We start from the raw sequence: 12857 nt of genomic DNA on the forward strand, positions 1-12857 counted from the left end.
AGCGCTCAGGCGGCTGCAGCTTCTCACCTCCCCTCCCCGTAGCGTGGCCGAGCTGCTCTGCGTCCGCGGTGCCGGCCGGAGTGATAGGAAGGTGCACACACACTGAGTGTGCACCTTCCTGTCAGTCCGGCCGGGTACAGGAAACAGAAACTCCTGTTCCGCGCGGAACAGGAGTTTCTGTTTCCTGTACCCGGCCGGACTGACAGGAAGGTGCACACTCAGTGTGTGTGCACCTTCCTATCACTCCGGCCGGCACCGCGGACGCAGAGCAGCTCGGCCACGCTACGGGGAGGGGGTAAAAAGAGAGAGGGAGAGAGGGAGAGAGGGAGGGAGGGAGGGGAGAGGGGGAGTTAAAAGAGAGAGGGAGGAGGGGGGTAAAAGAGAGAGGGGGGGATTAAAAGAGAGAGGGAGTGGGGGTTAAAAGGGAGGGGGGGTTAAAAGAGAGAGGGGGGTTGTTAAAAGAGATGGGTTAAAAGAGAGAGGGAGGGGGGTTTAAAAGAGAGAGGGAGGGGGGGTTAAAAGAGGGAGGGAGGGGGGGTTAAAAGAGAGAGGGGGGTTGTTAAAAGAGAGAGGGAGGGGAGGTTAAAAGAGAGAGGGGAGGTTAAAAGAGAGAGGGGGGTTAAAAGAGAGAGGGAGGGGGGTAAAAAGAGAGAGGGGAGTAGGGGGGTAAAAAGAGAGAGGGAGGGGGGTAAGAAGAGAGAGGGAGGGGGTAAGAAGAGGGAGGGGGGTAAGAAGGGAGGGGGGAGTAAGAAGGGGTAAGAAGAGGGGGAGGGGGGAGTAAAAGAGGAAGGGGGAGTAAGAAGAGGGGGAGGGGGTAAGAAGAGGGGAGAGTAAGAAGAGGGGGGAGTAAAGGGGGTAAGAAGAGGGGAGGGGGGAGTAAAAAGAGGAAGGGGGAGTAAGAAGAGGGGGGAGGGGGGTAAGAAGAGCGGGGAGGGGGTAAGAAGAGGGGGGAGGGGGTAAGAAGAGGGGGGAGTAAGAAGAGGGAGGAGTAAGAAGAGGTGGGAGTAAGAAGAGGGGGAGGGGGAGTAAGACGATGGGGAGAGTAAGAAGAGGGGGAGGGGGGAGTAAGAAGAGGGGGAGAGTAAGAAGGGGGGTAAGAAGAGAGTGGGAGTAAGAAGGGGGTAAGAAGAGGGGGAGGGGGGTAAGAAGAGGGGGAGGGGGGAGTAAGAGGAGCGCAATTGCCCCCTCCCCTGTCCGCAGGCACCGTGCGGGCAGCCGGCAGGGGAGGGAGGAAGAGAGGACCCGGGAGCTCAGCCTGCAGCTCCTCTGGGTCCTTCTTGCGCGAGCACAGATCGTTGCCGCGGTTACCACGGCAACGTTACGGCTCTTGCAAGAGTAAACTCTAGCCCTGGAGCTACGGGCTAGAGTTCACTCTCAACACTGTGACCACCAGGTATTCCTGGTGGTCGCAGTGGTGAGAGTGAACTTTAGCCCCATAAACACACTGCCCCCACACACCATACACATTCACACACTGCCCCCCATACACACACACCATACACATTTACACACATTGCCTCACACACACACACATACACTGCCCACCCATACACACACAGCCCCCATACTAACATTGCCACACACATACACAGCCCCCTCGTACACACATTGCCCCACACACCCTACACATTCACACACTACACCCCCTCACACACACTGAACCTTTCACACACACTGCACCCCTTACACATTGCACCACTGCTCCTATACCCTACTACAGCCTCATATCCCAGCAGACCCCAGGTAAGTTGTCAAACTGTTCTTAAACGGTTTGACTACTTACTCTGGGAGGGGGGCCCGGCCCTCCTGGCACCATAACGACTACACAGAGTAGTAGTGGTTATTGTGCATGGATTATTTCTTTAAATAATCTACGAGTGCCCCAGTAGCCAGCAAGCCAGCCAGCCTACAGGCCACCAGTTAGGCTTAAAGCCAGCAAACCCACAGCCTGCCAACTGCAGCCAGCAAGCCACAGCCTGCCAGCCAGCAAGCCACAGCCTGCCAGCCAGCAAGCCACAGCCTGCCAGCCGCAGCCAGCAAGCCCACAGCCTGCCAGCCGCAGCCAGCAAGCCCACAGCCTGCCAGCCGCAGCCAGCAAGCCCACAGCCTGCCAGCCGCAGCCAGCAAGCCCACAGCCTGCCAGCCGCAGCCAGTAAGCCCACAGCCTTCCAGCAAGCCCACAGCCTGCCAGCCGCAGCCAGCAAGCCCACAGCCTGCCGGCAGTAGCCAGCAAGCCCACAGCCTGCCAGCAAGCCCACAGCCTGCCAGCCACAGCCAGTAAGCCCACAGCCTTCCAGCAAGCCCACAGACTGCCAGCCAGCAACAGTAATTAAGGTAAGAGGAGCCAACTTGGCCCAGGTATCAGCGAGCTATGTTGTGTTGCTATATTGTGAATAGGAACCAGAGTGTTGGAGAGACCCCCCTCCAGGCCCCATTAGACTCCATTGTAGTCTCTAATGGGACCTGGAGGAAATTCTTTCTAACACACTCTCTAAAGGACACTGAGATAGCCTCTGCTAGAATGCTCCCCCCCTCCATGGCCCATTAGCCCTCAATTGTAGTCTCTACTGGGGCCTGGAGGCGACTGTTTCCAACAGGGACACTGAGATGGCCTCTGTTAGAAAGACCCCCTTCCAAGCCTGTTAGACTCCATTGTAGTCTCTAATAGGGCCTGGAGGGGATTCTTTCTAACACACTCTCTAAAGGACACTGAGATAGCCTCTGCTAGAAAGACCCCCCTCCATGGCCCATTAGCCCTCAATTGTAGTCTCTACTGGGGCCTTGAAGGGATTATTGCACTTTTGTTCCTTGTGTCTAAAGATTGTGTAGGGTGTGGCTGGAGGCGGTGCATGGAGGCGGGACATGGGTGGCGCTTGCTGCGGAGTATGGGTGGGGCCTGTAAGGGGGCCCTTGATTTATTTTGCCCGGGGGCCCTGAGGGTTCTCAGTCCGCCCCTGGTGCTAGTAGTTGTAACAGCAGCTCCTCTGTAAAATCTATTTAACAAAAATCAACTAACGTGGCTTTGCTAGTTTGCTGCTAAAAAGACTTAACAGCTAAACTAAATTTATTTTCTTCTAGGCTAGCAAGCTAACAAGCTAGTCTACCCCTAGGGCAGAAGCCCTCAGGACCACTAAGCTAAAGTACTTGACTGATTCTACCTTTACTCTAAATCTAAATCAATTTAAGCTAATTAATTTTGATTAAATAAAAAAGCAGATTTAAAAAAAAGTAATACCTGGTTGCTGTAAGCAGTTAGCAAGCAAGGAAAGCAGGCACTGGCAGTGCCAGCCAGGCACCGTCTGGCACACTGACTCAGTCAGCAGCACAGCAGTGTACAGCTCTTAGAAAGCACTACAATTTTAAAAAAGTCTCAGGAATAGTCTCAAATTCAACAAGTGAGAAATGGCAGGCACACCAAGACTCACAGAAAATCTCTAAGACAAGCAATGAGGCTAACGCAGCACAGAAGCACAGTGTGTCACCAACAAAACTCAGTCAAAGAAGGGCGTAGAACGATCCACTGCCTGCTTTTATACTGCTGTTTAGTTATTTTTTAAATTCCAACTAAAGCACTCACCATTGGATAAGCCCCTACAGCATCATGTCAAAGGAGTGAGCTGATTAGATAAATTGAAATCAGCTGACTCCCAAACCCATCTACGATACAGCACGTAGCATTGGATAAGTCCCTACAGCATCATGTCACAGGAGTGAGCTTATAGGATAAATGAAAATCAGCTCACTCATATACCCCTCCTGTTTGATTCATACAAAGCATCCGAATGAACTAATACAAGAATTGAGGCAAATCAATTCATTAGTTCATTAGTTTCTACCATCTCCATGTAAAGCAATGCATTGAAAAAACACGAATGATTTGTGCGTTCGGTTACTGAATGCTGTTCGTTCGGCAGTTTGCATTGCAATACATTACAATACTGACTGCCTGTAATTAAAAAAGCCAAGCTAGTGATATGAATGAACGAAAGGCACATTTATTAGTACGCATTCGTTAGTTTGGCTCAATCCCATTAAATTTGAAGGGATTGAACAGAACTAACGAATAAAAGAATTATATTGCTTTCTATTCCTTCATTCTCTTAGTAGTTCGGCTTTTTGAATTACAGAGTGCTAAGTGTAATTCACACAGAGTGTAATTTAAAAAGCCGAATGAACGAACAAACGAAAGATTTTTGTAAACACCAATTCGTTTGTTCGTTCTTTAGTTTGGATAGCCATTCGTTATTCATAAGAATGGAAGAAAATGCATATTTTTGTACGAAAATCCATTCATACGAATACGAATGCCCAAGTCTAGTGATTAGCATCCAGGGGAGTAAACAGAGTATAGCCATCCCCAGTGTGATATAGCAGTACCCTACAACACGAGTTGAGGCTGCGAGTTGAGGGTAAGAAGATCTCATTTATTGAGCAGCTTGCATTTCTTTTATACAGATTTTCATACCAGAGACACACCCCCTGGACCTGATGGAACACGGGGACAAAGGAACATAAACCAATGGGAACAATAATTATCACTGTAACACTCCCACAAACAGTCAAGCAATCCCTCCCCTCTGCCTGTGATATAATTAAGGTGGATAATGTACTAACTCAATTATTCACAGGCAGAAAATACCCATTTTTACCCAAAGTGCTGAAACACCCCAAAACTTCAACATATCCCCATAAATCCTACTGTTACGGTTGCCCCAGGCTACCTGAGGGTCGGACCGTAGAAAGGATGCTCCTAGCACTCACCAAGGACCATCAGCACCGCACCAGACACCATAAGCACTGCGGACTCCACGAACCGCCGCAGCTTGGTTGGGGTCTCGTGGGCTCCTACCCACCCTGGACCTATGACAAGGCTCCAGGTTCCAGTGGGTGAACCTCTCTTTTCCCAGAGAGCGAAGCAGGAACAAGAACAAGCTCTTACAAGAGCTTAGTGAAGCTAAGGGAGTACGAAGAGCATAGCAATCCCTGTAGTGATTATAGCTGTCCCCTCCAAACACCAGTCAAGGCTGCGAATTGAGGGTCAAGTAGAACTGTTTAATGAGCTCAAAAGGACTTTCTTTTATACAGGTTTTCCATCAAGGTTACCACCCACGTGGACCTTGTGGAATACAGGACACAGAGTTACAACAGCCAATCAACACATTACAGTACAGTCAGACAAAGGCACACAAACCCTCCTCTCTGCCTGTGATACAATTACTGAACACAATAGGTTAACCTAATTATCACAGGCAGAAAATATACAGTTTTTACCCAAAACATAAATGTATCCCTGTGGCGAAACCAACTTCGCCACTGTGAACTGGAGAAGCCTGGTTGCCCGCCTGCTGCCTTTGGACTATGGACCAGACTTTATGGGAATGTGATACCCCAGATAGCTATACCATGGAGCCTATTCATATAATGAAAGACTATGGGAAAGACTTTAGCTCCATGGCAATTGTACTGTGTGAATAGGATCTGCGCGCTATTCTGGGGATATGTGAAATGTCTGTGTGTTATGGTTAAAAAGTAACTTTCTGTATTTTAAAGTGTTTTATGTCTTTCTGTAACCATGTGGTTAATGGAGTCTGTCTCTGTGCTGGAGATAATTAGATTACTTCTCCAGCACAGAGAAGGCTCTGTAAAAAACAGTCTGAGCTGGGAAGCTAGGGGTTTTAAAAGATACTTTACTAACTTTTGAACCCCTGGTCTGATCCATGCCATTTTTTAATATGTTGTTTCCCTGAATGGATTGATTGTGGATATGTATTTTTATGTGAATGTGATGTATGGTTTTAGAGTTAGGAAAGTTGTGTAAAAGTATATTTTAAACTGTATGCATAATGGGATTATGTGTCACACTAAGGGGAGGGGATGTGTGGGAGGTAACATCTATGTCATTGGTTCTTTTATGCCTCCCCCTGGGTGTGGCCTGTATGTGTGAGTTGGAAATAAAAGCCAGGCTGGATGAGCCAGTCCTGAGTTCCTGTTTAACCCTCAAAACGAAGTGTCGTCTCGTTCTTGGGGGGAATTGGATTGTAAGCTGACTGCCAGGAGTGTAAGCGGATTGTATGCTTTTCTTGTTCAGCTGTTCCAGTTCGGAGTGTTATCTTGTATCCAGTTCGGGAGTTTGGTGTTCTGCAGTAGCTGTGCCTGTCTCTCAAAAAGGGGATTATCGCCTAAACGGATTTTATTCCCTTTTATGCTGAAACGGTCCATTACAATCCCCACAAATGATACATCCCAGGATAGCCCTGATCTGGCTGAACAACATATCCAAACATAACCCAGATCAGAGCAGGGGTTCCTGAAGACCATGGAAGTCTTATTTGACCGACCGCAAGCATGGCTTTCCTGCCCAAAAGAGTTCCATAGATTTAGGCTGTGCGGTCGGACTATTTCACATAGTAAAAATGCTAAGTTCCATTCGAATGCATGAACACTGCTGACCGCGTTCGACTAAACAAGATGGCCGCAGCCACGTTCAACAATTCGAATAGCAGCCACCCAGCTGTTCGACAATTAGCTTGCGGTTAACCACCAGCCTAGGAGGTAAATTGGCTGCACACTACACTTGTGTGTGGTCCGCCTGTTCGGTAGTTTGTTCGGTAAGCCCCATTTACCGAACCATAAAGCAAAAGGACACTAACAAGTATTTTTACAGTCTGGGGACACAGTTTGAAAGGGGTATTGTTCCAAGTCTCAATCTGCCCCAATAATGTTCTTAAAGGGCAATAAATCCCAGGGTCGTAAGGCAGGAGGCTGGTACTCAGGCTCCTCCAAAAGCCAGGGGCAAAGGGCAGTTTGTCACATAAAAAGCCAGTGGCAAAGGGCAGTTTGTCACACCTACATCCCTGGATATCCCTGGTCTGGGTGAACAACATATCCAAAAATCACCCAGATCAGGGTAGGGGTTCAAAAGTATTATGATTGTCTATTTTGACCGTCCGCAAGCATGGCTTTCATGCCAAAATAGTTCCACAGATTTAGGCTGTGCGGCCGGTCTATGTCCAATGCTAAGTTCCGTTTGAATGCACAAACAGGGGCCGTTCGTGCAAATAGACAATGTTAAAGTGGAGTTCGAATTGTTGAACGCTGTTAGTCTCCCATCGAAGTTCCGGAGAAGGTAAAGTTCAGCAGTTTTCGTGCAGTCGCGTGTCCGATTTGAGTTCCATGAACTCGACGACCAAACACCGCTGAAAGCGTTCGACTAAACAAGATGGCCACCGCCACGTGTTCAACTATATGAACCGCGACCACCCAGCCATTCGTCAATTGGCTGCAGTTAATCACAGCTTCTGGGGGTAAACAAGCAGCACACTCCACTTGCTGGTGTTCTGGCTGTTTTGACAGTTTGTTCGGTAAACCCCATTTACTGAACCACATAGGGAAAAAGCACAAACAAGCCTTTTCACAGTGTTGGGACAAAACTTCAGACATGGGCCTTAGTCCTGGGGCAAGAGGCTGGCAATCAGGCCCCTCCAAAAGCCAGTGGCGAAGTGTAGTTCGTCACAGTTGCTAACACTAGTATCAAGATACAGTCTCCTTTAGTGATGGAAATTGTTAATAAACAGGCTCAGGCACCTGGGAATGTACCGGAGGGACGTCTAGATGTTCCTGCTGAAAATCAGAGTGAGATATTCATCCACTATCATGACAGTAAAATTGCAGGTCATCCAGGTTTCCGTAAGACATATTCTCCAATTGCTAAGGAATTCTGGTGGCCTTCCTTGAGAAAAGATAGCCGGAATTATGTCAAGGCATCTACTACCAAACTGTCTACTACCCTTCCTTGTGGTTTGCATCAACCCTTAGACGTTCCTAACCAACCCTGGAATAGTTAAGCCATGAACTTCATTGTTGTTTTACCTAATTCTGAAAAGAATACCGTTATGTTGACTTTTATCGACAGGTTCACAAAAATGGCGCATTTCATACCTCTGGTTAGGCTGCCAACATCCCGTGAATTGGCAAAGATCTTTGCCAGGGAGATATTTCGAATCCATGGGTATGGATCCATTTGTTCGAGGGTATCTTTTTACCGAACGCCAGGCCGTTTGTGTGTTTTCCCACGAACAGGCGAAGGTATGGAGGTCTCTGCGGTGTTCGCGTGTCTGATTTGGGTTCCAGACACTTGACGACCAAACCCGCTGGTGAGTTCATATGGCAAGATGGCCACCGCCACGTGTTCGCATGTTGAACGGCGCCCTCCCACAGGGAATACACTGTACGTTCGTATGATTCTCAATCAGGCTAGTGTGAAGAACGATGAGGAGGCAAATTAGAGCCATGTTCCTCTGCGGGGTAGTCTGGTTGTTCGGTAGTTTGTTCGTCTGTCGAATGGAGATATTTAACATTGTAGCCATTGTGTTCCTACCGAACAACCAAACGAATGCTTTAGTAGTTCACAGATTACTTTTTGTCTTAAAAAAGTCACAAACCATAGGAATTGGACATAATGTTGCAACAATAAACGTTATGGACAGCCAGAATTAAAGGACCACTCTAGGCACCCAGACCGCTTCAGCTTAATGAAGTGGTCTGGGTGCCAGGTCCAGCTAGGGTTAACCCATTTTTAATAAACATAGCAGTTTCAGAGAAACTGCTATGTTTATAAATTGGTTAAGCCTTCCCCCTAATCCTCTAGTGGCTGTCTCATTGACAGCCACTAGAGGCGCTTGCGTGATTCTCACTGTGAAAATCACAGTGAGAGCACGCAAGCGTCCATAGGAAAGCATTGTAAATGCTTTCCTATGCGACCGGCTGAATGCACGCGCAGCTCTTGCCGCACGTGCGCATTCAGCCGACGGGGCGGAGAGGAGGAGGAGAGCTCCCCGCCCAGCGCTGGAAAAAGGTAAGTTTTACCCCTTTTCCATAGCCGGGCGGGAGGGGAACCCTGAGGGTGGGGGCACCCTCAGGGCACTATAGTGCCAGGAAAACGAGTATGTTTTCCTGGCACTAGAGTGGTCCTTTAAGGACTGTGGATAGTAGCCAAACACAATCTGCTACAATCTGCCCATCATGATGACTGGGTTGGTTTGCTTCCTTGAGCTGAGTTTGCACACATCAGCCTAGTGTCTGATGCTACTCAACAAAGTCCCTTCTTTTTGAACTATGGTTTTTATCCGGTTGTTCTCCCATCGGCATTTTCATCAAAGGGAATGCCGATGGATGGTTGAAGAACACCTATAGAACCTAAGGAGGACTTGGGAGCAAGCGCAACTTCTCCTTTCTACTAAGTTCAAATTGGACAAGAAATATGGGAATATGCATAGACGTGTTGCTCCTATTTTTCAACCTATTTTTTAGCCGCCTTAAGGTACTGTGAATAAAATAGACAGGCTGTGAGGTATTGGGAGGTGAGGGACAGGCTGTGAGGTATTGAGGGGGTGAGGGACAGGTTGTGAGTTATTGGGGGGTGAGGGACAGGCTGTGAGGTATTGTAGGGGTGAGGGACAGGCTGTGAGGTATTGGGGGATGAGGGACAGGCTGTGAGGTATTGGGGGGGTGAGGGACAGGCTGTGAGGTATTGGGGGGTGAGGGACAGGCTGTAAGGTATTGGGGTGAGGGACAGACTGTGAGGTATTGGGGTGAGGGACAGGCTGTGAGGTATTGGAGGGTGAGGGACAGGCTGTGAGGTATTGGGGGTGAGGGACAGACTGTGAGGTATTGGGGGTGAGGGACAGACTGAGGTATTGGGGGGGTGAGGGACAGACTGAGGTATTGGGGGTTGAGGGACAGGCTGTGAGGTATTGGGGGGTGAGGGACAGACTGTGAGGTATTGGGGGGGTGAGGGACAGACTGAGGTATTGGGGGGTGAGGGACAGGCTGTGAGGTATTGGGGGGTGAGGGACAGACTGTGAGGTATTGGGGGGTGAGGGACAGGCTGTGAGGTATTGGGGGTGAGGGACAGGCTGTGGTATTGGGGGGTGAGGGACAGACTGTGAGGTATTGGGGTGAGGGACAGGCTGTGAGGTATTGGGGTGAGGGACAGGCTGTGAGGTATTGGGGGGTGAGGGACAGGCTGTGAGGTATTGGGGGTGAGGGACAGACTGAGGTATTGGGGGGTGAGGGACAGACTGAGGTATTGGGGGGTGAGGGACAGGCTGTGAGGTATTGGGGGGTGAGGGACAGGCTGTGAGGTATTGGGGGGTGAGGGACAGGCTGTGAGGTATTGGGGGGTGAGGGACAGGCTGTGAGGTATTGGGGGGGTGAGGGACAGGCTGTGAGGTATTGGGGGGTGAGGGACAGACTGTGAGGTATTGGGGGGTGAGGGACAGGCTGTGGTATTGGGGGGGTGAGGGACAGGCTGTGAGGTATTGGGGGATGAGGGACAGGCTGTGAGGTATTGGGGGGTGAGGGACAGGCTGTGAGGTATTGGGGGGTGAGGGACAGGCTGTGAGGTATTGGGGGGTGAGGGACAGGCTGTGAGGTATTGGGGGGTGAGGGACAGGCTGTGAGGTATTGGGGGGGTGAGGGACAGGCTGTGAGGTATTGGGGGGTGAGGGACAGGCTGTGAGGTATTGGGGGGGGTGAGGGACAGGCTGTGAGGTATTGGGGGGTGAGGGACAGGCTGTGAGGTATTGGGGGGGTGAGGGACAGGCTGTGAGGTATTGGGGGGTGAGGGACAGGCTGTGAGGTATTGGGGGGGTGAGGGACAGGCTGTGAGGTATTGGGGGTGAGGGACAGGCTGTGAGGTATTGGGGGGTGAGGGACAGACTGTGAGGTATTGGGGGGGTGAGGGACAGGCTGTGAGGTATTGGGGGGTGAGGGACAGGCTGTGAGGTATTGGGGGGTGAGGGACAGGCTGTGAGGTATTGGGGGGTGAGGGACAGGCTGTGAGGTATTGGGGGGGTGAGGGACAGGCTGTGAGGTATTGGGGGGTGAGGGACAGGCTGTGAGGTATTGGGGGGGTGAGGGACAGGATGTGAGGTATTGGGGGTGAGGGACAGGCTGTGAGGTATTGGGGGGTGAGGGACAGGCTGTGAGGTATTGGGGGTGAGGGACAGACTGTGAGGTATTGGGGGGTGAGGGACAGACTGAGGTATTGGGGGGTGAGGGACAGACTGAGGTATTGGGGGGTGAGGGACAGACTGAGGTATTGGGGGGTGAGGGACAGGCTGTGAGGTATTGGGGGGTAAGGGACAGGCTGTGAGGTATTGGGGGGTGAGGGACAGACTGAGGTATTGGGGGGTGAGGGACAGGCTGTGAGGTATTGGGGGGTGAGGGACAGGCTGTGAGGTATTGGGGGGTGAGGGACAGGCTGTGGTATTGGGGGGGTGAGGGACAGACTATGAGGTATTGGGGTGAAGGACAAGCTGTGAGGGACAGGCTGTGAGGTATTGGGGGTGAGGGACAGACTGAGGTATTGGGGGGTGAGGGACAGGCTGTGAGGTATTGGGGGGTGAGGGACAGGCTGTGAGGTATTGGGGGGGGGGTGAGGGACAGGCTGTGAGGTATTGGGGGGCGAGGGACAGACTTTGAGGTATTGGGGGGGTGAGGGACAGGCTGTGAGGTATTGGGGTGTGAGGGACAGACTGTGAGGTATTGGGGGGTGAGGGACAGACTGTGAGGTATTGGAGGTGAGGGACAGGCTGTGAGGTATTGGGGGGGTGAGCGACAGGATGTGAGGTATTGGGGGTGAGGGACAGGCTGTGAGGTATTGGGGGGCGAGGGACAGGCTGTGAGGTATTGGGGGGTGAGGGACAGACTGTGAGGTATTGGGGGGTGAGGGACAGACTGAGGTATTGGGGGGGTGAGGGACAGACTGAGGTATTGGGGGGGTGAGGGACAGGCTGTGAGGTATTGGGGGGTGAGGGACAGGCTGTGAGGTATTGGGGGGTGAGGGACAGACTGAGGTATTGGGGGGTGAGGGACAGGCTGTGAGGTATTGGGGGGTGAGGGACAGGCTGTGAGGTATTGGGGGGTGAGGGACAGGCTGTGGTATTGGGGGGGTGAGGGACAGACTGTGAGGTATTGGGGTGAGGGACAAGCTGTGAGGGACAGGCTGTGAGGTATTGGGGGTGAGGGACAGACTGAGGTATTGGGGGGTGAGGGACAGGCTGTGAGGTATTGGGGGGTGAGGGACAGGCTGTGAGGTATTGGGGGTGAGGGACAGACTGAGGTATTGGGGGGTGAGGGACAGGCTGTGGTATTGGGGGGGTGAGGGACAGACTGTGAGGTATTGGGGTGAGGGACAAGCTGTGAGGGACAGGCTGTGAGGTATTGGGGGTGCGGGACAGACTGAGGTATTGGGGGGTGAGGTACAGGCTGTGAGGTATTGGGGGGTGAGGGACAGGCTGTGAGGTATTGGGGGGGTGAGGGACAGGCTGTGAGGTATTGGGGTGTGAGGGACAGACTGTGAGGTATTGGGGGGTGAGGGACAGACTGTGAGGTATTGGGGGTGAGGGACAGGCTGTGAGGTATTGGGGGGGTGAGGGACAGACTGTGAGGTATTGGGGGGGTGAGGGACAGACTGTGAGGTATTGGGGGGTGAGGGACAGACTGTGAGGTATTGGGGGGGTGAGGGACAGGCTGTGATGTATTGGGGGGTGAGGGACAGGCTGTGTGGTATTGGGGGGGTGAGGGACAGGCTGTGAGGTATTGGGGGGGTGAGGGACAGGCTGTGAGGTATTGGGGGGTGAGGGACAGGCTGTGAGGTATTGGGGGGTGAGGGACAGGCTGTGAGGTATTGGGGGGGTGAGGGACAGGCTGTGAGGTATTGGGGGGTGAGGGACAGGCTGTGAGGTATTGGGGGGGTGAGGGACAGGCTGTGAGGTATTGGGGGGTGAGGGACAGGCTGTGAGGTATTGGGGGGGTGAGGGACAGGCTGTGAGGTATTGGGGGGGGGGGGTGAG

At 51.7% G+C, this 12857-nt stretch overlaps 1 protein-coding gene across 1 annotated transcript in view; it reads left to right on the forward strand.

Moving 5' to 3' along the window:
* Positions 1-12857, forward strand: part of LOC134568477 (oocyte zinc finger protein XlCOF6.1-like) — a 234996-nt gene that overhangs the window by 200454 nt on the left and 21685 nt on the right. The gene's annotated exons all lie outside the window — the stretch shown is intronic.

This window comes from Pelobates fuscus, chromosome 7, assembly GCF_036172605.1.
Source record: "Pelobates fuscus isolate aPelFus1 chromosome 7, aPelFus1.pri, whole genome shotgun sequence".
In the NCBI taxonomy this organism is placed as follows: domain Eukaryota; kingdom Metazoa; phylum Chordata; class Amphibia; order Anura; family Pelobatidae; genus Pelobates; species Pelobates fuscus.